The 27,500-nt window shown below is 42.9% G+C and overlaps 1 pseudogene; it reads right to left on the bottom strand.

Moving 5' to 3' along the window:
• Nucleotides 1–26,109, bottom strand: part of LOC138368344 (fasciclin-2-like) — a 44,099-nt pseudogene extending 17,990 nt beyond the window's left edge.
• Nucleotides 26,110–27,500: the final 1,391 nt, after the last annotated feature.

The following is a 27,500-nucleotide window of genomic DNA, read 5'->3' as shown; positions in this document are numbered from 1 at the left end:
CTTAATATTAGGTGGTATTAATTACTACCAGGTGTTATTACTTAATATTAGGTGGTATTAGTTACTATCACTTTAACTTCGGTAAGAAAAAAGAAGAAAGCAGGTGCTTTTTGTTATCATTCGTCTGTTTAATTACAATGTATGCTAGATCTTTCTTGTTTATTTGGTTGTATTGCATTAAATTGTGCAACATGTAACTGCTATTATAGTCGCCCTGGATACTATTGAAAATATATTGCATCGTGTTGCAGTTGCATTGTTTTAATGTGCATATTCTATTAATTGTCAATGAATTGCATTTTACATATTTAATTCCATTGAATAGCATTGCATTTCATTCATTTGCAAACTATTACGTTACATGGAGCTGAACTGCTCAATATTGCATTGTACTAGAGCCATAATCTACCTGTAGATGGGTTTAGTGACCCCTTGCTTGTACCATAGGGCGAGGAGGGCGGGGTCAGAAGCCAGCGTAGAGGTCAGGTCACAAGGGAGGTCAGCCACACCTCCTTCAGCCACGACCACCATCCGTGTAGGACCTGTGGCAAAAAGAAGTTTGATGGAGGTCTGTCAAGATATCTCTGAGTACTCATTGGTACTCAGTTATGACTATATTATTGTAGTTGGAAGGGAGACACGACAGATATATATATATATATATATATATATATATATATATATATATATATATATATATATATATATATATATATATATATATATATTCTCAAGTGAAACTGTGTGCTTAAATTTACATAACACGCAGGTGTACAGGACCAATTTTAGACTTTGCGCATTTTATACCAAGAGGAATGGCGAGTTTTTTCAGGGCCAAATATTCAAGGATTTTTTTTTTACGCCTTGTTTATGAGAGAGTTTTCAAGTGGTTACGGGCGGAGCTTTGCGTTCTACGGCTAAGTGTTAGTTGATGTAATTAATAGCGCTACTAATACTGTCACGCTGCTATTACTGTGGCTTCTATTGATATTGTTCTTTTGGACTATTATTACTAATACCGCTGCTATTATCTCTACTATTACTAATAATAGCTATACTACCATGTTACACCATAACCATTATCACTATCACTTATTAAGTGATAGTGAAGTGGAGGTGTGTTATGGTGGTGATCGTACTGCTCCTTCCATCTGCCTCACTCTCACTAGTGACAAAATGTTTGTCATCTCTTAAATTCTTGACACAATAGTTGTTCTAACCTAACCTAACCTAGCCTAACCTAACCTAACCTAACCTCACCACCGCTACCACTCTACCCCTCCACTACCGCCACTCCTATCACTACCACTACCACCACTATCACTCGTTCCTCCACTACCATTACCAGCACTACCATCCCTTTCAACCACCACCGCTTCTTCCATCACAACTACTACCAGCCTCTCTGCCATCTCTTCATCTGCAACACACCAAGAAGTTTTCAGACGAACTTGGTGAGGAAGTTAGAGAGGTAAACTTCCTTAATTAGAAAGCCTTTGATCATCAATTACGAGCACAGTCGTATTAACCAGCTCACCTTCCCTAATGACTTCAGAAATGTACAATATCAAGGTAGTGTTGACCTTAAGACGATGCAAGACTCCTAACCCCGATCAATATTGAGTATCGCGGTAATGTTATAGAAAAGTGAGTCAGTTATCAATTTTGGCCAAACCTTGACACAGACCTCCGTCAGATCTCATCTAAAATCGATAGGGTTTCCAGCCACGCAACATAAGCATGGTAAAAAAACTCCCCCCCCCCCCCCCCCCCCCAGCACCTCGACGTGTTCGGAAGTGCGAACAGCAAGGCTGCACATCACAGGAACACTTCGACGTGTTCGTAAGCTGTGTAAACAGCACGGCTGCACGTCACAGCAGCACTTCGACGTGTTCGTAAGCTGTGTAAACAGCAAGGCTGCACGTCACAGCAGCACTTCGACGTGTTCGTAAGCTGTGTAAACAGCAAGGATGCACGTCACAGGATCACTTCGACGTGTTCGTAAGTTGTGTAAACAGCGAGGTTGCACGTCACAGGAACACTTCGACGTGTTTGTAAGTTGTGAAAACAGCGAGGCTGCACGTCACAGCAGCACTTGGACGTGTTCGTAAGTTGTGTAAACAGCAAAGCTGCACGTCACAACAGCACTTCGACGTGTTCGTAAGCTGTGTAAACAGCAAGGCAACACGAGCTTAACCAATAAATCAGCGCCAGTTAATTTCACACAGTGAGAAACAATTGAAAAGATAAATAGCCAAGATTTCTTTGGTGCTGTCAGTCCAAGGTGCAATCTGCTTTAAGAATCCACATATTTTACCTGTTTTCCGGGCCCCGCGTGTGTGTGTGTATGTGTGTGTGTGTGTGTGTGTGTGTGTGTGTGTGTGTGTGTGTGTGTGTGTGTGTGTGTGTGTGTGTGTGTGTGTGTGTGTGTGTGTGTGTGTGTAACAAAAGCCTTATATCATTACATTTGTTCCTTTGAGAGCCGGTAAGGAAATCCAATTCAATTTGAGACGATGACTACTATGAAACAAGACGAGACCTGATTATATTTTGGTGGGTGTAGCTTGCGTGTTATTGCGTCATTTAGGTAATATTTACTTTTTATTATGCAAAGCCAAACTTGACCACACGCAAATGTCACAGTTGCGTGTGTGTCTTCTTTTATTATTGTCTGTCTGTCTGTCTGTCTGTCTGTCTGTCTGTCTGTCTGTCTATATGATTGTCAGTTCGTGGAAAGTCTTAATGTCACTCCAAAACATAAGCAATTTCTAACTTAACTAACCTTTCCTCTTTATGACGCTCGTAATGCTAATTATAGATCTCCCAATTCTTCCAGTTCATGACCCCTCATGACATTCTCTCTCTCTCTCTCTCTCTCTCTCTCTCTCTCTCTCTCTCTCTCTCTCTCTCTCTCTCTCTCTCTCTCTCTCTCCCTTTTTCTGCCAAAATTGTTTGGCTTCAAGTTAATCACTAAACTTTGAGCCTGGTCTCGTAATTCACATCAACAGCCCAGTTAGAGAACCAGCCTCGCAAGGTCTGATGGTCCACACGTAGTTGAGTCTAAATAACTGATTCAAACACATATAAAAAGGCAGAGACTTTATCTTATCTATACAAGATAATAAGAACACCATTATCATCATTATAATTATCGTCGTCATGGTCATTATCATTATATAGCATCACATCCCACCCCACCACGTAACACCACACCACGTCACATAACATCATACTACGCCACAGCACATCATAATATGTCACACCATGTAACAGCACATCATTATATGTTCTGCCTGCCAATACATAAATGGCGTCAATAGAGCACAACGGACGACATGACTTCGGGTGAAACGACGCAATTTCATATATGACTCGATACCAGAAAAATGCGACGTGAAACGACCAGGCAATACAACACAACACCTTCACAGATAATGCGATGTATAATACAACACACTGCGATGCATAATACAACGCCATGTCGTGTGATACATTTAATGTTGGCATCGACCCAGCATAATCCGTTAAAAAAATAAGCCTCGTAAGCTCGTCTCTAATGGGTAAGCTCCTCCCCCCTTCTGGACTAGTCTGTTGGGTCTTATTTGCTGGTCTGGTCGTCTCTTACTGCTTTGGTGGTCTCTTACTGGTCTGGTAATCTCTCTTATTGGTTTGGTGGTCTCTTACTGGTCTGGTGGTCTGTTACTGGTGTGGTAATCTCTCTTACTGGTTTGGTGGTCTCTTACTGGTCTGGTAATCTCTCTTACTGGTTTGGTGGTCTCTTACTGGTTTGGTGGTCTGCTGACTTTTCACGCTGGTCTAATTATATGGTCAAAGAGAGACAGGCAGCCAGACACAGACTGATAAACAGATGAACAGGGAGAGAGAGAACGCCATTAACGGAGAGAAAAGGACACTTGAAAACAGAGAGAAAAAAGCAAAATACATATAGACAGACAGATAGACAAGACAGAAGGAAAGGAGGGTTAGGAGCGCTTGTGGGATCCCCCATCATTAGCTGATTGGTCCAGGGAGTTCCGGAGATTGTGGAGGCAAGATCCTTTTTGTTTTGATTTTCCTGTTTTCTGCTCCTTTCCTCTCTTGGTAAAAATATATTCCAGGACATCAGCGCCTCTGCTATTGCCGCAGCCGCGGTGTTCAGCGAAGTAAAGGAGTTTCAGAATTTCAATTCTCTCTGAAGAGCTTTAGAACTCTGAATTTCACATTTTCCACTATTCAATAAAGGATTTTTTTTAGGGGGGTATATCAAATATTTTTTTTATTATATCGCAGGTTACGGTAAGGCAAAGTATTATATCGCTGTTTATTATAAAAGCAAATTACAAATTGAAGTTTAACGCAGGTTGTAGGACCTGCGAAGCAGCATGACGCAATTGGTAGCGCCCTTGTGAAGCAGCATGATGCAATTGGTAGCGCCCTTGTGAAGCAGCATGATGCAATTGGTAGCGCTCTTGTGAAGCAGCATGACGCAACTGGTAGGACCCTTGTGAAGCAGCATGACACAATTGGTAGCACCCTTGTGAAGCAGCATGACGCAATTGGTAGCACCCTTGTGAAGCAGCATGACACAATTGGTAGCGCCCTTGTGAAGCAGCGTGATGCAATTCGTAGCGCCCTTGTGAAGCAGCATGATGCAATTGGTAGCGCTCTTGTGAAGCAGCATGACGCAATTGGTAGCGCTCTTGTGAAGCAGCATGACACAACTGGTAGGACCCTTGTGAAGCAGCATGACACAATTGGTAGCACCCTTGTGAAGCAGCATGACGCAATTGTAGCACCCTTGTGAAGCAGCATGACGCAATTGGTAGCACCCTTGTGAAGCAGCGTGACGCAATTGGTAGCACCCTTGTGAAGCAGCATGACGCAATTGGTAGCACCCTTGTGAAGCAACATGACGCAATTGGTAGCATTCTTGTGAAGCAGCATGACGCAATTGGTAGCACTCTTGTGAAGCAACATGACGCAATTGGTAGCATTCTTGTGAAGCAGCATGACGCAATTGGTAGCACCCTTGTGAAGCAGCGTGACGCAAGCAGCGGCTGCCTTGGTCGTGTACCCCGCAAGAGTTACAAAAACCACCAAAGTTCGGAGTCAGCTTGAAAAGATTTCCAGTTTCAATATGGACTAATGGGAATAAAAGCCCAATGAATTCTCCGGAAAGCCTTAAACGCAGACCCTTAGGTAAACAGCCCGTCCTTATTTAAAAATTCAAGAGAGGCCAAATGTTCGTTAATCCTGCTGCTAAACCACTTGTTAACGAATGAAATACGCACAACTCACAACTGATGACGTTCGAACTTTTCTCGAATATTGCTTCGATCATTCTCTTCCCATGTTCGAATTCAAATCTATAAATGCTTCACCCAAGTATTAAATACTCAACCCGTCCTCAGCCCACAACCCATCCTCGACTCAAGTCCATTACATTCAGCGGTCAACCCCACAGACGCATTCATAAATTTTTACATGCTGTTCATTCAAAACGGGAATTTTCTCAAGTATAAATTAATATTATAATATATTAGCATATTGTGCATATATAGGCATAGGTTAGGTTAGGTTAGGTGTTTAGGTTCTGTTGGCGATTATTTGTATTTGTAGTACGTGGGTGAAGCATTTATAGCGTTGTGATTCGAACAAAATTCGTCAGTGAAGCACTTGTTCCGGATATGTTCGAACGTCAGCAGTTGTGAGTCGTGTGTAAACCGCTTTTCATTCATAAACAGCGGGTTTGGCGGGTGGATGGAATCACTTTTGGATCTTTGTTTGGAGGACGGGCTGTGTTTATGAATGAAAAACGGTTTACACACGACTCACAACTGCTGACGTTCGAACAGTTCCGGAACAAGTGCTTCACTGACGATTTTTGTTCGAACCACAACGCTGTAAATGCTTCACCCACGTACTACAAATACAAATAATCGCCAACAGAACCTAAACACCTAACCTAACCTAACCTATGCCTATATATGCATAATATGCTAATATATTATAATATTAATTTAGATTTGAGAAAATGTTTTAAATGAACAGCATGTTAAAATTTATAAATGCGTCTGTGGGGTCGACCGCTGGATGTAATGGACTTGAGTCGAGGATGGGTTCGGGTGAAGCCTTCACCAACCCCGTCCTCGACTCAAGTCCATTACATCCAGCGGTCGACCCCACAGACGCATTCATAAATTTTAACACTCGGAACTTTTTGTTCCGAGTAGCTGAATCTAAAATAACAACAACATATTGAATACCAATAATTTCCAACAGAATCTAAACACCTTACCTAACTCACGCCTAATGACCAATAAAATTCTAAAATATTGTAATATTAGTTTATTCATAAGAAAAAGCTATTTTGAATTGATGAATGCGGACCCCATCTGTTCGAGCCCAGCTCACTTTACCCACGTACTATGAGTATAATTCAAGTTCAAGTTCAATTAGTTGCTAAGAGAAGCAAAACATTTAACCTAACCTATCCTTGGCGTAATTATTCGTTCAAACTGACGAACACGTCACAGCTGGGTTCGGCCACGGCTTGAACGACCATAACTTGAGGACGGGCGGTTTAGGGCAGACATTCTCTGCTACGATTCCAGGAACACAGTCCATCAGTTTGCCCGTTAGTCTTGTAGTGGGTGAACGTTGGTGAATGCACCAACGTTCAACGATAAGTTGACCAGACCACACACTAGAAGGTGACAGGATGACGACGTTTCGGTCCGTCCTGGACCATTCTCAAGTCGATTGTGAGAATTCTCACAATCGTCAGCCACGTTATTGTGACTCATCGCCTGCAGTTATGGTAAGCGATTCTTTACATTTTGATTTTGATTCATAAGCATTGCATCTCAAGGAAAACAAATGTTGTTACTTCGACTTCTAAAGGGTTCCGCCAGAGTGCTGTAAATGACAGCTGTCTTTACAGCCATTATTGTTGACTTAAATGGTCGTCCATAAGTGTTGCATCGTGAGGTGGACCTCTCATAGTTGCTCTTCGTGGCTCTGTTACACGCCGAGTAAGGAGTCGATATTGAAGAAAGATTTCCTTGTATCATTCCTTGTATATAGAACTTTTGATATAGCTGCTACTTCCAGAGCAATTGAGACTTTTTAATCCAATAATTTATTACTCTGTCCTAGATTAAATTCATGTAGGTCTTTGGTCTTCCTAGTAAGAAAATTATCGTATTCTTTTTAACCTGTTTGAAAATTATTTTCTGGCAGGTTAAGTCCATTTTAGTACAATGTTGACGAGATGTTCTTGCCAACACGTAAGTTTGGCGACTGCGCCTGCGTCGTGTGGGTGGCCAGCTGCGCACAGGTGGCCGGTTACACATGCGCGGCACAGGTATCCGGCTGCGCACGCGTCAAACAAAACACTGACTGTGGGCGAGACGTCTACAGCTAAAGTAAAATATTAAATAAACTTGAGAAAACAAGAAATTTTCATAAACTTTTCCGGGGAATTTAACGCACAAGAAAAGTTGGTAAAAAATCGTGAAAAAAAATAATAATGGCCGTTTCGTCCGGAAGCTTAAAATTTAAGTTTTGTCGGAAAAATGTAATACTTTGAGGCAATGTGTTAACGACAAATTATATATTTTTTCCCACGGTTCTAACGATGATCGAGTGTGTGAGACGAGTGAAAATATCTGTTTCATGTTCTTCTTTTTCTCGTCTTATATTCTATCTTTGCCTTATGTTCCGCTTCTCTTGTCCTATCCCCTCCCCCCCGCGTCCCATCCCAAATCCTTATCCTGACCCCTTCACAGTGCTATATAGTCGTAATGGCTTAACGCTCTCCCCCTGTTCCCACTCCCTTCTCTTGTCTTTTCCTAATTCTCTTATTCCACCTCGTATCCTGCGCTTCGGGTTTTCAGTGTTTATCAACCCCTTGTTAACAACACAACCCCTTCCCACCCACCCATCAAGAGCCGTCACCACTCTCTTCCCCACTCTCAACACCCCACTCAAAATCCCCTCCCCCCCCCCACCTAATCTTTTCCACCTCCATTTCCTCCCACTAACAGCCCCCCTCCTACCACTCCACACCCCCTACCCCTAACCCTCGTTACCCCCTACCCTCACCCCTCGTTATCCCCCTAACCCCACCCTCGTTACCCCTTACCTCCCTTCTCTTGTTGCTTTTTGCAACATGGGTTCGCTCGTTTCCCCCTGTTTCTTCTTCTCTAAGATTTATTATCGTCTTTCACTCTGTCTCTTCCCACGCCTTGTTCAAGGGTCCTGTTGTTGTAGTACATGGCATCTGTAATACAGACGGACTACAAAATCATGTTTGACAGAAATAGTTTGCAGACATGTTCACAAGATAAAAAGTACATACTCAGTGGCGTGTGCGGAACACGAGCGAGGGGACAAGGATAACTAACGGACTCAAATGGGGCTTATGCCATTTTCTGCCAGTAGTGGAGTGCACTTCAGTACATGGACTTAAGAGCTCTCTGCTAACAGGGGGGGGGGGGGGGTCAGACGTCATCTGCTTGTGTACCCACACGTATAAATACAACAAATATGGAGAGTTGTTATATTATAACCTGGGAACTTTGGAAGTAATACAGTCAAAGACGAATTCCAAGAGCAGAGTCTTTTATATGTCATAAGTACACATAGTTGAACACAGCAGGACGGTGATTACACACGCGTACACATGCACAAATACATACTTACACAAATACATATGTAAAACATGTGTACAAATACACACAAACATGCACAACATCACATGCACAAACACAACAAAGTTGAAGGTGCAAAGGTATGCCACCAGACTAGTCCCAGAGCCTACTAGGCAAGAGATGCGAAGAAAGGCTATGTAAATTTAATCTCACGTCACTGGAAGACAGAGTTAAGGAAGATATGATTACAACATACAAAATTATCAAGGGAACCGATAGGGTAGACAAAATCAAACTGATTAACATGGGAGGTACTCGCACTAGGAGACAAGGGTGGAAACTGAGTACCCAGATGAACCACAGAGACATTAGAAAGAAACTTTTTACAGTGCCAGAGTAGTTAACAAATAAAATGCATTAGGCAGTGATGTTGTGGAGACTGACTCCATACAGTTTCAAATGTAGATATAAACCCCAGTAGGCTCAGGAACCTATACTCCAGTTGATTAAGGGTTGAGAGGCGGGACCAAAGAGCCGAAGCTCAACCCCCGCAAGTACAATTAAGGAAGCACAGTGGAGTACAATTGGGCGAGTACATTCACGCACAAATACATTCACAAACACAGCATTGCATATTGAAATGCAAATATAGTTTTAAAATACAAAATATGGAAACTAACTAATTACATCAAAATTATTGTAATTAATTTGTTAAAAAGTAAATACATTTCCTCGCCAGTTTTGAATTTAAAATAGGTTTTAATTTACAGTTATTTAACAAAAACATATTTGAGTGTTTAATATTATTATTTACTCTACTAATTTTCATGTAATTCAATTATCAATTTATTCATTAACCTTCTGTTCCTATATTTATGACCTGGCTAAAAAACCGCCTCCCTGGAAGGGGAGGAGTGGTTACCGATCTCAGATTACCCAGCTCTGTGATAAGCAATGATCCCCAGAGAACAATTAACGCCTGAATGATGGTTATGTGTTGGAGCTTGGCCTGGTCTCTTGTGTGGTTACACCAGAGGCTGGAGGCAGGGTGTAGGTGTAGGGGCAGAGGGCGCATGTGCGGGTTGGAGAGGAGTTGGAGGTGTTGTTGGCGTGTTTGAGATGGTAGATTGGGTGAAGTAGCGGTTGTAAGAGTTGTGGAAATTACTGAGAGATATGGAGACAACGATGGAGGTAATGTGTGTACTCACTTAGTTGTACTTGCCTGGGTTGAGCTTTGGCTCTTTGGTCCCGCCTCTCAACTGTTAATCAATGGTGTACAGATTCTTGAGCTCTCTGGGCTCTATCATATCTACATTTGATGCTGTGTATGGAGTCAGCCTCCTCCACATCACTGCCTAATGCATTCTGTTTGTTAACTATTGATACTAAAAAAATATTTCTCTTGTCTCTGTGGGTCTTTTGGGTACAAAGTATCCACCTGTGTCCCCTAGCTTGTGTTCCACCCGTTCTAAGGAGTTTCTTTGTACACCCTGTCAGTTCCCCTGAGAATTTTGTAGGTGGTTATCATGTCTCACCCTACTCTTCAGTTTTCCAGAGACGTGAGGTTTAGCTCCCTTAGCCTTTCCTCGTAGTGGCTCATACCTCTCTGTTCTAGGACTAGTCTGGTGGCATACCTCTGAATCTTCTCTTTGTCTTGTGTTTAACTGGGTATGGACTCCAGGCTGGAGCTGCATATTCCAAGATTGGTCTGACATAAGTGGTATACGAGGTCCTGAACGATTCCTTACATAAGTTTCTAATGGCAGTTCATATATTAGCCAATCTAGCATATGTCGCTGAAGATAGCTTTTTTTTTTTTTTTTTTTTTTTTTTTTTTTTGTGTGTGTGTGTGTGTGTGTGTGTGTGTGTGTGTGTGTGTGTGTGTGCGTGTGTGTGTGTGTGCGTGTGTGTGTGTGTGTAAGACTGGAAATGGTGTCGACACATGGATGAAAAGTTGGCCATGCCAGTGTTGTGGTCAGTTTGATTCAAAGTTAAAGTTCCTAGTTTTGTTGTACCCTGTGTCTGCCAAACTCGGTTCCAGCAACCATTCAACTGGGGTTGTCAGTAAGGCACGAGGGCGTTGTTCAGTTCATGGGTCTGGCGAATGGGGATTGAGAAAACCTTTCTCATCTTTCACACGGTGAAGTTGACAACAGTCTTGAATTTCGTGGCGACAAGAGGGCTGCGTTGAGAACACAGCAGTGTCCTGGCACAGTGGTGTGGTCCGGGACGAGGAACTAAGAGGAAGTCAGTCAGGGTGTCGAGATACATCGTGAATGTCGCCTGCCATAGAGAACGCACAGACACAAGTTCGAGCAGCTTGTATCCCATCACTCTTCCTAAGCGTTCTGTATTGGAGCCGGTGAAGCGCGCGAACGCTCTCCGTACAAGTTTCTGTCTGTGAAGGATGTGGCACTTGCACACTTGACAAGTGATGCACCGCTTCCAGTCTGACTTGGCTGGATGCGGGGAAGTTGAAGTGCCAGTTAAGACGCTCCGTGTCAACGAATATGAAGCCTTTGTGTGTAGACATGGTAATATGAATATTGAATTTTGCCCCGAGGAGCAAGCTTGTCTCCTTGATGGCGATCTTGCAACGAGACGATGAAATCATTACTCTAATGAGTAAGTATTTGCTACCGCTACTACCCACACTACTACTGCTACTACAACTATTACTACTACTGCTGCTTCTGATTACAACAAGTTCTTAAATTTCCACTGTAGCCATGACGTCCAAATGAAAAACGCAAGCGTTATAAGCCTTACCACGCTGGACAAATTATTCTTTGGCCAACTCATGAGTTGTGTTCCCCGGCAAGTCTACACACACACACACACATCTGTGATAATTGCTCTCCACTTCAACCTCCTAAACATAGTTCACACGCTCACTAAACTGAATGAGACCATTAGCGGTCATTTGTTAAGACAGGCGAAATGCTCCGAGTATTTGTGGCCTTATTAAATGTATACAAACTCTCTAATAATTATTATACAGGGTATTATACAGTACCCTGTATAATACTCTTACGTATATATTTTAAGTAATTATAATTTATGATTATTATTGTGGCCGCTACGGCCCTCTAAGCCGATTTCGAGAAGCCTTAGTGTTCAGCTCGGCATATAAGCTCAGCATATGTTTTACTCGTGTTCAAATGTTAATTCTTGAATTCTAAAATGCACATTTATCATATATTGACAACGCTGCCCCGCTATTTGTTCAGACGGCAGTATTAATCTCGGCTTAATTTCCTTGGCAATAGGAAGACTTATTTTTAATTGATAGAAGATACCGTGGAACTCTGGACTTCATTAGTGGTCCTCCGCGATATAACTGACATCGCGTTTGTGTCTTGTGAAGCGTACTAACCTAAATGAACTCGCCTAAATGTTCTCTGGCAGTGAAGGTATTTATATCAACTATTTGAATTCGCTTTTGTGTACGTATGTGAGCTTTTGTGGGTGTACTTACCTAGTTGAGTCAGAGACGAGCGAGATTCATTCTCTAGAGCCCCGCTATACATTTAATGTATCCGGTGCATTTATATCTTCTGATGTTGTAGTAATTCGTCATACTTGCTCTTGAAGCAGTGAATGGTTCAAGCTCATTGTATTACAATGAGTTGTAACTCTGTCTCCCTGTTATGAAGTTCATCGGCTCGAATAACTACTTATCTGACGGCTTCCAGGGAGCTTAGTCCACTCGCGCTAACTGTAAGCACGTGCATATGTTAAGCTCAGGGAAGGAGTTCTGTGATTGCTTGTCCATATCACGCTCCTCCCCTCGCTTCCTCTATCCACGAGGATTGCCCTAATTCCCACTCTGTTACGTTCCCCTCTCTCGCATGTCCCCCCTCAACCATCTACCCCCTAATTGTCTTCCCCTTTTCGCTACCCCTTTCCCCAAATTTACTCCCATTGTCCCCTCACAACAACCCTCTTCCCATCTTCAACAACAGTCTCTACTTCCCTTCCCCATCTCTGTCCAGGTTTTCAACTCCCTTACACACTCGCTCACTCTCTCATCCCTCCCCCTTCCCCTCTCTCATCTCTTTTCTCTCCCTCTCTCCTTTCCTCCTCTCTCTTTTCCCCTCCTCTTTCCTCTCTCTCTCTCTCTCTCTCTCTCTCTCTCTCTCTCTCTCTCTCTCTCTCTCTCTCTCTCTCTCTCTCTCTCTCTCTCTCTCTCTCCCTCCCCTCCTCTCTTTCCCTCTCTCTCATTCTCTCTCCTCTTCTCTTCTCTCTCTCTCTCTCTCTCTCTCTCTCTCTCTCTCTCTCTCTCTCTCTCTCTCTCTCTCTCTCTCTCCCTCTCTCTCTCCCTCTTCTCTCCCCTTTCTCGGTACCAACTGCCCTCAACCTTACGCAAGTCACTACAATAATCCTAGTCCAATGTTCGCTAAAATTAACGTTCACATTTCTTTATCTCGTATTCATTTTAATTTTGTCGTATAACAATATACCAAGAAACGTCCTTACGCAGTCTTCTCAAAGTTAAAAAATATATATGAATAAAACTCTTCAAAATAAACTCTTCAGGTTTGTTCGAGGCGGAGGAATGTCTTCCCTGCCGGCACTGGGCAGCGAACGAAATGTAAAGGAATAAATCCGGAAATATTTCAGAGCAATATTCCAGAATAGAAGACTTTAGAAACGAAATATTCTTGTACCAAAAAAAAATAGGGATGAATTTTTTTCCTTGTGGTTTACAGTGGTAGCCCCTTAGATTAATGGGTTTAACCTTAGATTAATGGGTTACACACACACACACACACACACACACACACACACACACACACACACACACACACACACACACACACACACACACACATACATACATACACACTCACACTCTTGTGTGTGACTCCTCTGACTGCTGACTAAGCTCTGTTAGCGGGCCGAGAGCTTTACCATCCCATAGTTCATGGTAAGCATTATACGCACTATTTTTCCCTGGAATATAACCCGCCAATCGTTTAACAACCAGGTACCCCAAACACTGCTGGGTGAACAGAGGTGTATAGTTAAGGATCGGCACCTGGTCAGTCCTCCCCGGCTATAACAAATTAATAATGATGTCGAAAATGCTATCAGTTACATTTTACAATTACTTAAATTGTACGCTGCTACCCCCTTCACCCCTTAATAAACTTAAGTACTTTTGGTAATTACTTTGGCTGCAAAGGGTGCCTGTCACTGCTGGGTTGATGTTAATTACCATAGGTTGTGGGGCACGTTACTGGAACAGCGGCTTAGTGCAACTGGCCCCAACACATCACTGGTACAATAGACTGAGTGCTGAGCCCTCTTTGTTCACTGACATTAAAATAATTGTCTCCTCCATTTTATAATTCGACAATTTGATAATTACTCTTTAATATCTTGAGAGATAATTTAACATTTGACTGGTATCGGCAATATACTGAGAGAGGTGTCCCAAGAATACTTAAACCTAGCAGCCTCTTACTATGATGAACAGGAGTGAATTGATACACAAAAGATTAAGGCTTACAGTTAAATGTATTTTGCCGTGATATCCTACGCTATCTCTTCCCCTAACAAGGCAAATAGAACGGGCAATGATTATGATGTTAGAACACAAGAACACGTCCTCACTCAATATATGGATGTGATACAATCCACAGGAGTCACCAAATGTAAGTCTCCTTCCTCTACAATGGCCCCAAAGGTCCCATACACCCGTCCAAGTTCAGGTCCCAGTTCACACTACCTAAAAATCAGTCTTCGCGAACTTTCGTCCCCTAAGTTCTTTCCTCCCCACCCTGGGGGTGCGATGCCTTCAACATTCTCGTGGGGATCCAAACATAAGGTTTGTGTTTGAGGGGGAGAGCCCGTCCCCCCCGAACCTAAAAAGGCACAAACTATAATCACGTGAAAGTTCAGAAATATGCAACAAAACTGGTCCCAAAATTGAGAGCCTCGACGAACATAACCTCATCACATTGAAGGAAGAAACAAGGAAGACTTGAAAACTAATAACTATTAAAGAAAATTGAAGTGCATAAAAAGGCAATGTTCAGTGATAAAGGGAAGGACTAAGGGACACGTGTGGAAGATGTGGACAGAGATGAGGTGGAGGGAGGCCAGGAAACGCTTCATTAATGTAAGTGTTGCGAGTGAGTGGAAAGAGCTACAAGAAGAGTGTGTTGAGGTGAGCTCAGTAAGCAACTATGAAAGGGAGCACGACAAGAAAGTCAGTATATTAACCAGGGGCTGGAAAGGTAAGGTTAAGAAAGCTAATGCTAGACGCTTCAAGCACAAGCACATTTAAGTACACACACACACACACACACACACACACACACACACACACACACACACACACACACACACACACACATTGTCCAAGTCAACAGGAGAATATAACCACACTTTAGAGACGGGAGATCTTCCAAATACAAAGAAAACGGCAAACGTAATGTAAATTTCTACGAAATAAGATATACAATATGCATTAAATTACAGACCAGCGTGTAGGGAAGACATCCCTTCGAGGTCATGTATGAATAATCGACCAGAGCTGTGGAACATCTGGACGAACCAGAAGTCATAACAGAGGTAAAACACGAGTTATGAGTGAGGAAAATAGTACTTACAAATTTAATAGAATTATTTCAGTGTGCCCAAAATCGGACAGAAACGGCGAGAATGGATGAACTGCTCTCTCGACTGCTAGGAGACCTTCTACACTATCTCACAAAAAACAAGATAGTATACAAGACCGAAAAAAAAGTTCTTATAACAAAAAATGTACGTTACTGATTACATAGCTACCTGATGGGCTGAAAACAGAACAGTCATAAGAAGTGTTGAGTGAGAACGGAAAGAGCTGACAAGCATGTGGTCCCGGAAGGATTACTACTGTGTCCTCCTTCTGTTCCTGATATATATGTGAACGACTTGCCTAAAGAAACTAGATACACTTGTGTCAATATTTGCAAAAGATGCTAACTGGATATATTATATACAAGAGCAGCTTGAGACAACAAAAGGAGGTTTGAAACAATGTAGTCATTTCGAGCACGAAGTATATAATTATAATAAGTGTGTCTTGCCAGTAAGTTAGTAGAAGGCACAAACTGGAAAAAATTACAATAAATTATGCTTGTTAAAGAAGCAGAGTCAGACAGAAACCATAATTACCAACTGTTGAATACGACCTTCGTCGTTAAAATCCTTTGTTAGTATTTAGCTTATTGTGACTCATTCATTGGTACGTGTGTGTGTGTGTGTGTGTGTGTGTGTGTGTGTGTGTGTGTGTGTGTGTGTGTGTGTGTTTACTATTTGTATTTACTATTTTTCCTGCAGAGTCGAGCTGGTAGCTCTTGAACCCCGCCTTTCTAACCAATTTATTTTTCTCTAAAACACACACACACACACTTTCCCAGGAAGCAGCCCGAAGGAACTGTCTAACTCCCAGGTACCTGTTTACTACTAGGTAAACAGATGCATCAGGGTGATGCATCTGTTTATGCAAATAGACATTCTGTCTATTTGCTTCTGCCTCGGCCTGAAATCGAACCCGGGCTCTTAGGACTACGATCCCCGAGTGCTGTCCACTTAGCCGCGAGCCCCCCCCCCCCCCCTCGCAAAAGAAAGAACTTTTATGTGTGTATGTGCGTGGGTGTTGGGAGAAGGAATCCTTCACACGGTGAGGATTCCAGGCCGGTGCTGCATATTCCAATATTGGTCAAACAAAAAGGCTGTTTAGATTACCTAGAAATAGCCATGGTTTAAGTTTCTAAGCGGTGTGTGTGTGTGTGTGTGAGTATGTGAGAGGGTTGATGGTGTCGGTGAGGGGGGTGTATAAATGGGTGTGCAGTAGGGGTGGTGTGGGTGTGAGGGGGTGGGTATGTGGGTGGGTTGAGCAGGCGGGTAGTTATATGCAAATGTGTGTGTGTGTTCGTGTTTATTTGTGTTTGTGCGTGTCTGCATGTTTCTGGGGGTGAGTGGGCACTCGTTTGTCTAAACTCAAATTACCATGTTCAGTGGACATAATCAACAGTAAACACAGTCAGAGGTCAGAGGTCGCTGCAACACATGTAGACAGCTCGGATCTGTCTCCATTAATTTCAAGACGGGTTTATAAAGCACTTACTTTTTCTTGTTTTGGGTTGGAAGGGAAGGGAACTATCAGAACAAAGCCTTTACGACTATAGAGCTCTTGAAAGGGATCTGGATTAGCATTTGGGATGGGACGGGGGGGGGGGTAAGGAATGGTTCCCAACTACTTGGACCTACGAGATTGAACGCAGACATGTATCATGCGAGACCGTTGCTCTACCGTCCAGCAACGTCTACTGGCATTGCTTGGGGTGTCTACATCTACACACTGAGTACCCAAATACACACACACACACACACACACACACACACACACACACACACACACACACACACACACACACACACACACACACACACACAAAACTAGCACAACTAGGTGAGTACACACACAAAGAACCGAAACTCAACCCCACACAAGCACAACTAGGTGAGTACTCGCGCGCGCTCTCAGCAAGAGCCCAAAAAAACATTTTACATAGAAAATTAGAACCTCTAGAAATATGCAAGCCCAATGTACAATTTCTAGAGGCGGATCTCAAGAGCCGAAGCTCGCTTTCCATAGACACTAAAGGACATTGAAAGGTAAGACAAGATGATTATTCTGAGAAAGCACTAAGCCAAAGCGACTATAGTACATGCAGGGATACGAGGACGAGCTACTATAATAATCTGGAATAGTATGATCAAGCTAGAGGAGTTGCGCGGTGGGGCCGGGAGCTGGAGTTCACTTCCAGCAAACACAAACAAGTACCTATTAGCACACAATGCAGACAGACCCACATAAAATTAGATGACCGGAGCAGTTGGGGCGTCAGTGTCCAGTCGGTCTCCACCCGCCAGTAAACAGCTCTTGATGGCAGTCAGCTCAACAGGGGGTAGGAGGGGTGCAGAGGACCTCTATTACCACTGTGATCCTGCACCGCCTGCTCCTAGCTCCAGGCTTCCTCCCTCCCCCTCTCCCTCCCTCGGCACATCCCTCGCACAGCTGGCGACCAAAATAGTAACTTCAATGGGCTCAGTCTATATGATCTTGCTAATTATGGTATCTTGTATCCATTCACAAGGACACACTTGACGAGTTATCTGTGAGACCGCCTGCCGCACTGGCCACAATCGTCCGGCTCTACCGCACGGGGCCACACACTCGTCCGGCTCTGCCGCACGGGGCCACACACTCGTCCGGCTCTGCCGCACGGGGCCACACACTCGTCCGGTTCTGCCGCACGGGGCCACACACTCGTCCGGCTCTGCCGCACGGGGCCACACACTCGTCCGGCTCTGCCGCACGGGCCCCCACACTCGTCCGGCTCTGCCGCGCGGGGCCACACTCGTCCGGCTCTGCTACGCAGGCCCCCACACTCGTCCGACTGCATGGCCTTCGGTGTAATTCTTTATGCACTTTCCTATAATGCAATATAAGGGTGGGCGGGGCTACCCGGAACCAAACTAAAAACAAGAACACTTCATGATTTTAGCTTACGATTATGACTAGATTACGATTATATTAGTAGCAGATATCCATCAGTCTCAGGAGGCTATGGAGTTGCGCTCTGGTTGACGGTCTAGAGTGGTCTCTCTAGGACGTTAGAAAGATTTTTTTCAGTGTCAGTGTAGTTAATAAATGGAATGCACTAGGAAGTCATGTGGTGGAGGCTGACTCCATACACAGTTTCAAATAGAATACTGATAGAGCCCAGTAGCCTCAGAAATCTGTACACCAGTTGATTGACGGTTGAGAGGCGGGACCAAAGAGACGAAGATCAACCCCCGCAAGCACAACTAGGTGAGTACACACACACACACACAGTGTATGGCATACAGGGGAGAAAACGAGTGAAAAGAAAAGCGACATCCTATATGGAACGAGAAAGCTGGTTGATGCCGGGAAACTTTTGTCACGAAGGGCGGATGAAAGGATAAGATGGAACGCGAAAAACTGTAAAAAAAAATGAGACAGACAGACAGAGGAAAGATGTGGGGGATTGTTGACGGATACAGGTAGCTTCATGAGAGTTCAGTCTTGACAGGGAGTAAGGACAATGTAGGTGAAGTTATTCCTAGTTTTAGGGAAAGTAGCGACAGTTACCTTAGCTTGCAGTTACCTTGCGCTGGTCCAGAAGATCAATCAGACTAATGGAAGAGGCTGTCCGCAGTCTAACGTATGAATCACAGCCTGGTTGATCAGATATTCTTCGGAGGTGTTTATCAAATTCTCTTTTCAACACCGGGAGAAGTCAGTCAGTTATACTCATATTTAGAGGGAGAGCGTTGAAAAGTCTTGGGCCTTTTGATGATAGTTTTCTCTCTCAGCGTACCTATTGCACCTCTGATTTTTAACGGGGCTTTTTTGTATTTCCTGCAATGCTCATTTCTTGGTCTCATTTTGCGTTATTACATATATTGAACTATTCCTTCTAATATTTTCCAAAGGCAATTTATTATGTATTTTTCTTGCATGTACTATAGGAATTTAATATTTTTAAGTGGTCCAAAAACTTAGATGCTTTACCGAGTGGATTGTAGCAGTAAAAAATCTTTGCATCCCCTTCAGGTCAGCAATTTCTCAAACTTTGAATGGTGATGTTGCTGCTTATTGTACTACTCTCGAAAACTATCTATGTACTTTGCCTACATCACTATGCTTAATCCAAGTTTCTAGTGTCCACCCATATCCTCTCGTTCCGCCTCTGAACATACTAAATATTTCTTTTCTAACCACTTTGTCAACAATTCTGTGAATCTTACGTCGTGATCATGTCGCCTTTGGTCTTTCTCCTTCTCGGCGGTGAGGTCAAGTTTTCCTCCTAGCTCAGTCCTCGAAGTCCAGAGACTGGTTTTATATCAAATGTCTGGACTTTCTCGAGTTTTGATGGGTAATTTTATGTTAGAATTTCACACAAGGGCCACATTCTAGTACTAGTCTGCCATTATGTATAATTGGATTCAAGCCTATATAGTTTGTCCGTCTGACCTATAATGTCAACGGACATTATAGGTCAGAATTAGAACATCAAGTGGAATAAAGCAGCTTACTGAAAATATGTATGTGAGAGTATTGGTCGGTCGTGTACATTGGCTACCAGATGCAACCAACAGCCGTCGTATGGCTGGTACAAACAGTAAATCATGATTCTATCTTCCTTTGCTTTTAAACATTCATCAAACCAGTCGACTAATCCCAAAGAAAAAAAAGACTCTCACTGATGAATGGTACAATGAACACATTTTGTTTATTAATTCCTTCTCGACTTTGGAAACTTGTGTTCATATCACCAGTGTTCCCCACACAGATTTCGGTGGAGTACTTTATGTTCACACGAAGACTGTTGTACGACCTCGCTACATATAGCACCATCAGTCTTCCTAACTTCACCATAAAGGGGGACCGGGGGGGGGAGGAAAGCAACATTTAGAGCCGTGTCACTGTAGAAGTCTTCTTCAACAAGATGTTTCTCTTATAGCGTCTCGGCTGATCCACTGGCTCTCACGTACTAGAAAAACTTCTTCAAAGTGTAGCAAAATTTGACGTATTCCTTTGATCTTGCGAGCCAGCCCGAACTCCAGAAGAGCTGAACCTATCCTTGGAATTCACACCAGATGAAATTAGGATACCTGACTCTTTGGAACAGAATGGCTAAGATAGTCATGTATAGTCACCAATGAAGGTTACAGATGATTCACGAATCTGCACTTTTGTTAACATATATGAACAAAGTAAATTTAAATTAACATAAAAAATTTTAATATATATTCTAATACTTGCTAAATATGATAGATATTATGCCATTAACGATCTAAATAGTAGTCGACCATTTTCGTCTACAAGAGTGGAGATACCAACTACTATGAAGTTCATCAGCCACGACTGCAACAGTATCTGCTTGGCTCTGATGATGATGCGTATACAGTTGAGTAAACACAGTTACAATAACCAGACACTGTAGTCCAGTGGTCTACGTCCTCAACTTGCAATCGAGGCTTCCAGGCTCGATACCAGGAGACAGAAATGGTTGGGGATATTTTCTTTTGCGTGATGGGTCTGTTCACTTAGTTACAAATAGGTTCCCATGAGTTGGGCAACTGTTGTGGGTTGCATCCTGGCCTTGGGGATCCCCGACAACGGGAATTTAATTACCACTGGGACAGTTACAGTGGCAAGTGAACCCCCCAACCGCCTCTCCCAGACGCTCTCTATCTCTTTAGTACCGTCTTTCACCTAATTTCCACGACTTATTTTCCCTTTTAAAAGTAACATTCTCTCAATACGCCTTGTGAGACAAAGAGGGAGGGAGAGAGAGAAAGAGCGCGCAATCGCTTCCATTAGCACCCGTCTTCCTCCGTCGCTTCAACTCGCTCGGGGTTAGTCTCATATTACTGTTTACTTCCTATAGATTTATCTGTTTTTCATTTCCCCTTCTTCCTTCCTTTGAGCGTTTTCTGTTACAGTTTGTCCCACGCTCAGTTATCTTTTTGTAGTAATCTTACTTGGCGTTTCGTGTTATTGTTCATACTTTCTTAATTTGTTATAGTGTGTACCACTCTTTATTTCATATTGTAGCGTGTACCACTTTTCGTTATTTATTGTTGTGTCCTACTTTACGTTATTTTATCCCACTGTTCATTTTCTGATGTAGCATGTCCCACTTGTTGTTTCCTGACAGTATGTCCCAGCGTTCTCTGTGTGTTAAGCGCCCTGTATCGAGATCCTCTTAAAGGATAGAAACCAAATATTTTATTTAGATGTTTATTATTTCCTTGGCATATAGAATTTTTGTTTGCTGTCAGTTTGCAGCTAAAATTCACAATAATTGCTGAATAAACAGAGCCAAACCGTTAGGGATTGTCACATACACTCGACTACACTACACTACATTACTCACAGATATCACAATAGCGTGATGGGTCAAATGAACAAATCCACAAGGGCCGTGACGAGGGTTCGAACCTACGTCTGAGAGGATCCTAGACGCTGCCTTAATCAACTGAGCTACGACATGGTTAAAAGAACTGCAACCGGGAAATCATACACTCGACCCTTCCCTGCCCAGGGAGTCGAACCCAAGCAAAATCATCCTCACCTGTACCCACATGTGTAAATGGAAGGCCAAAATTAATGTAGCAAATATTGTGGATGTTGAAAACAAACTGTCGTTTATAAAGGTAAAACTCAGGCTTAAGTATAAGAGCTAGTTGATGATAAGTCTGAGTGTCTGACATTAGAAAATGTCAAGTCGTGCAACAGACAAGAATCCTTCTTCTGGACGTCTTTTAATAACTTCAAACGGAGGAGACACGAGGGACGACCAGGTGGTGCGGGGGGGGGGGGGGAGGGGCACGAGGGACGACCAGGTGGTGCGGGGGGGGGGGGAGGGGCACGAGGGACGACCAGGTGGTGCGGGGGGAGGGGCACGAGGGACGACCAGGTGGTGCGGGGGGGGGCACGAGGGACGAGGAGAATAGAAACAAAGGATGAAATCCAATGAAATAATTAATAAGAAATAATATCAACATTTAGCCTTCGGTAAAGACAGCGATAATTTTACGGGATGAAACGTCAAATTAAAAGTCTTTCAAGTTGGTATATAGCAAGAGAAAGACGGTCATTTTAAAGGATGAATAACCAAAGCAACATATAAAATGTTTAACAAATTAAAAAGAATCTAAAGCAAAATATTTGCAAAATGTGAACCAAAAGAGAAGCGTAGAACAGCCTCCTGAACACCTACAGGCGTATAAATGCCGGGAACTTGTAACTTTACCTTATACATATATTATTTATATTATATAAATAATATAAATATTGTAAATACTGAACAATGAAGACAAATTAGCGTTAGCTGTAAGGTAAATATCGTGAGAAAGCAGTAAGTCATTACTACTTTATAGCACTTAGAAGGGATAAGAGAGATATGAGTTTGGGATGGGACGGAGGAAAGGATCAACCACTTGGACAGGTCGGGGATTGAACGCCGACCTACAAAAAGCGAGGCCGTCGCTCTACCGAAGGACAGACGTGATATACTGCACAATATGTAGGGACATGCCAGTTGCACCGGACACTCTCATTGTAGCGCCCGGATTATCTTAATTTTATTCAGGGTTTCTAGGTTTTCTTCACATTTTTGTCACTTTTTTATCACTCCACTATCTCAAAAACCTTCATTTCTTCTCTCGGTCTGTCATGCCTTAGCATTTCTCTCTGCACACCCTTTCTCCTTTTTCTCTTTCCATCAGCTTACCGTAACTCTTTTCTCCACCATCTCCCTGTACCCTCACCCCATCCTTGTTCCAGACACAGGTAAATTGTCCAACTTTCGTGGTGTGTGACAGTAGTAGCAGCAAGCGCTTCCACGCTGTCGTTATAATTCCCAGTGGCTGGTGCAGGGGCCCACTGGGGCTAATGGGTGGTCTGGTGGTAATGGAAGGGAGGGAAGGGAGGCTTGTCTTGACGGCAGTGTTAGTGGTGGCAGCAGGTGGGACTACAAGTTTAGAGGGCTGTGTAACTCTGTGCTTTGGATAAAGTGGTGGCAGAGAGTGACTTCCCGGTGACTACTGCAGTAATCCTCAGTTTTGAGCACAGTGTGGGAGGGACTTGCCTTGGGCAGCTGTGTTAACGAGGCGTCTGATGTTACGGGTGTTGAGGCTTTTGCTTTTGACAGCAGTGTGAGAAATTTGAAAGCCGGTGTAGCAGGGGTCGCTCTTACGATCGAACAAACAGTTTGCACAAGTTGACCATCAATGTGCACACAAGCATACCAAAAAAATCTAGCCTAGACCAATTAATGAGTCATGCCTTTTTGTTATTTTCTCCTGAGAATTTCGTAGTTTGTAATATAAATGATTGGCTCATTGTATTAAATTTTATATGAACGTATTCCTTCCATACGATAGAGAAACATTCAGCGTGGGAACTGGTGGCAGTGGTGGGATTCCAAGATTGTTCAATTTTATATTTTCCAATAATCTGGAACAGGAAGCTTTTTAGACTTTCCAAAATCTCACTTGGGCCTAGGCCAACGTCTGACCTTTCCCAGGGTGTAACCCACAACAGTTGCCTAATTCTCAGGTACCTATTTACTGCTAGATGAAGAGGTGCATCAGGCGTAAGGAAACGTACCCGAATGTCTCTTCCTGTTGATACAGAGTTAAGATTTTTATATATACCTATTAGAATTGACAAATTCTCGGTGTACAAGCACTGAGAGCTTACTTTTAGTCGGTGACAATGTTCAGGACAAAAGTTATAAGTATTGGTTAGCGAACACATCCACAAGGGCCGTGGCGAGGATTCGAACCTACGTCCGAAATCATCCCAGACGCTGCCTTAATCAGACGCTGTGTGATTAAAGAAGCGTCTGGGATGATCTCGGACGTAGGTTCGAATCCTCGTCACGGCCCTTGTGGATTTGTTCATTGATGCATCACGTTATTGTGATTTCTGTGTGTAATACGTATTGGTAAGCTATTGCAGGGACAGTAATATTCTTCCCTACGGTCATAGGTCTTGAGCTCCACACCAAACTATGGCTGTATTAGATATTAAAGTATCTGTGTATATTTGTGCGCACGTTTAGTATAGTATTGTTTGATTTAGGAAGAAATGTGTGTTTATGAGCCATAATTAATAGTAATATATCGAGTGTTTGTGATGCGTGTAAATATATATGAAGTTGTGCTGAGCGGAGAAAGAGGAGCTTGATCTACCTCATCCCTTTGTGTGTACTTATACCTGAATAAACAACTTATTTCAATGATTGCAGTAAAATGTTTACTACAGATGGACACAGACCTTGTCTTCACAAATTAATATTGGCGGTAGGTGCAATATACCACGATAATCAAGGTAAACTCTGTAATATCATACATGCTAAAGTATTAATACATTACACGAATGATAAAGTTTAACCTTACGTTTCATCAACCTGAAGCGCGAGAGAATTGCAACCCGAAAGTTTAGCCATCAACCATACGTCCTTCCACTGAGTTATCCGGATGGATGAAGGGCTAACTTTTATGGCAGTGCTGATTACAGTAAACAAAATTTGTCTTCCAATGGTGAAGAATCTACATAAATGCTGACAGCTGAATTGTTCAACATCCTGAAATAATTTGAGTAAGATTTTTCCCCCCAAAAAAGCAAGTAAATAAAATAGAGGAAAGATTCTCCGTTCTGATTTTTTTTAATTAAAAGTAGAACATATACGTCAGGAAAGAGAGGGAAATAAAAGATTAAATTTACAAAACTACAGTGAAAAAGACATAACACTGAAACAATTAAAATACTTCAACACATGAAACAAGTATACTCTTGAATGTGTACCGCAGGTTGAATAGTGTGTCATGTTTGTTTCAAAGGATGTCATTGCATTTGAATTGCATTTAGCTTGCTAGATATAACTGTCTCTTCCCTCGTCTTTCTGTCCAAACACTGGGTTGCTGTGTGTCTGCCAATCTTTTTTTTTTTTTGAGATATATACAAGAGTTGTTACATTCTTGTACAGCCACTAGTACGCGTAGCGTTTTGGGCAAGTCCCTGGAATACGATCCCCGGCCGCGAAGAATCGTTGTTACAACCAAGTACGCATTTTACTGTTGCGTTAAACAGAGGCTACAGTTAAGGATTTGCGCCCAGTAAATCCTCCCCGGCCAGGATACGAACCCATGACAAAGCGCTCGCGGAACGCCAGGCGAGTGTCTTACCACTACACCACGGAGACTGTAAAGCTTGATATATAATCTTGTTATATAGTTTAATATACATTGTGTTTGGACAGAGAGATGGTCTTGCCATCTCTGTCCGAACACTGGCTTTGTTATGTCCGTCTCTCCCGTTACCTTTCTGTCCAAATACACCGCATCACTTACTGATATAGTCATCCTGACCGGGATAGCGAGCCAGAATGTCTTGTGATAACGAGGCTTGGCGGACGGAGCGATCTGTGGTGTTGGTGGAGGAGGTCCAGGCAGACAACACCAGAGTAAGGAACACAACATGTAGCCCACAACACAGCCGCCACACGCACCCAACACACTCCTGCTGGTTTGCCATCACAGTGTGTTTTGTGCAACATCATTACACCATGGCAACTGAAGCTGTACCTTGGCCTCGTCCTGCCGTGTAATGTTTTATATGATCAGAATCTCATAAACAGAAGGTAATGTTTTCATAATGCTGACCTTCATATTTAAAGATATTTAGTAATGTTAGCAAGGATTATCGATCTCTTGATACCATTCCCTTGTTATTTGACTAAGGCTTTATTATCTATTTATTTAGAATATTATTATTAGCCAACCAAAATCAAGTTGGCCCAGACCAGTCAAGGCACCGTAACAACTTGCCGGAGCGTCCCCTTCCGCTCGCCACGACCACTAGAGAAGGACTGAGGCTCACATCTCTCGGACCCCCAGGAATCGCCGGTGCCAGAAGGCCCCCTTAGTGCGCACGCGCAGGGAGACCCTATTATCTTGTTGAATAATACATATTGATATACAATTGCGTAAATATAAACAAACTTATGAAACAATCTTAAAAGCGCCATAAGCTAGACGTTTTTACTGTAAATTTATACATGTTTAGTAGTCGACATTAATCATTGTAAGTATAGAGTAATAGAGACGAAGCTAACTAGTACCGTGACCCAAGCCAGCTTGCTGGAAGTATACAGGTTAAAGATCAAGTTAAAAAATACGAATTTTTGTATTAAACCCGTGTAATTGGACTCTTCCCTCCCTCTCACTCTCTCATGCATATGCATCTACATACATATCACGAGAAAGTTATTTAGCGTTATTTGCATAACTAGGAATTGAAACTCGGATTTAAATATGCAAAATATCTCCTCCGACGTAGTGAAGGTGTTGACAGAGGCGCCGGAGGACGGAAGGAACACCTCGATACACTGATAACTTGCTGGAAGACCAGAATGCAGAAGGGAGGGAACTTGAAGTAGATTAGATAAACAAAAATGTAAAAATAAAAAACCGTTACGTCAGTCCTGTGCAGATTGGGCTCGAAGACCTGAGTTTGTATCCTCTGTGTAGACTTCCTTGGCCCCTTGACTGTTTTGTGATGATATCCTTGGCCCCTTGACTGTTTTGTGATGATATCCTTGGCCCCTTGACTGTTTTGTGATGATATCCTTGGCCCCTTGACTGTCTTGTGATGATATCATTGGCTCCTTGACTGTCTCGTGATGATATCCTTGGCCCCCTTGACTGTCTTGTGATGATATCATTGGCCCCTTGACTGTCTTGTGATGATATCATTGGCTCCTTGACTGTCTCGTGATGATATCCTTGGCCCCCTTGACTGTCTTGTGATGATATCATTGGCCCCTTGACTGTCTTGTGATGATATCATTGGCTCCTTGACTGTCTCGTGATGATATCCTTGGCCCCCTTGACTGTCTTGTGATGATATCCTTGGCCCCTTGACTATCTTGTGATGATATCATTGGCTCCTTGACTGTCTCGTGATGATATCCTTGGCCCCTTGACTGTCTCGTGATGATATCATTGGCTCCTTGACTGTCTCGTGATGATATCCTTGGCCCCCCCCCCCTTCAACCGCTTCACTTGAATGAACATCTATTATGTTGTTTTGTTTTTCAAGAAATGCAAACTTGTCTCAAATTTCTAAGTAGCAACACCCCGACAACTCTGTCCATCTCGTATCTCAGACCATTTCCTCTGACAATTTGGTTGAGCAAAGTGATCCTCCAACTTTGAACAGACGAACAGTAATTCTCTCGT

The sequence above is a fragment of the Procambarus clarkii genome, chromosome 25, assembly GCF_040958095.1.
Source record: "Procambarus clarkii isolate CNS0578487 chromosome 25, FALCON_Pclarkii_2.0, whole genome shotgun sequence".
Taxonomy (NCBI): Eukaryota; Metazoa; Arthropoda; class Malacostraca; order Decapoda; family Cambaridae; genus Procambarus; species Procambarus clarkii.
The sequence above is the reverse complement of the archived record's forward strand: the minus strand, read 5'-3'. Positions and strand labels throughout refer to the sequence as shown.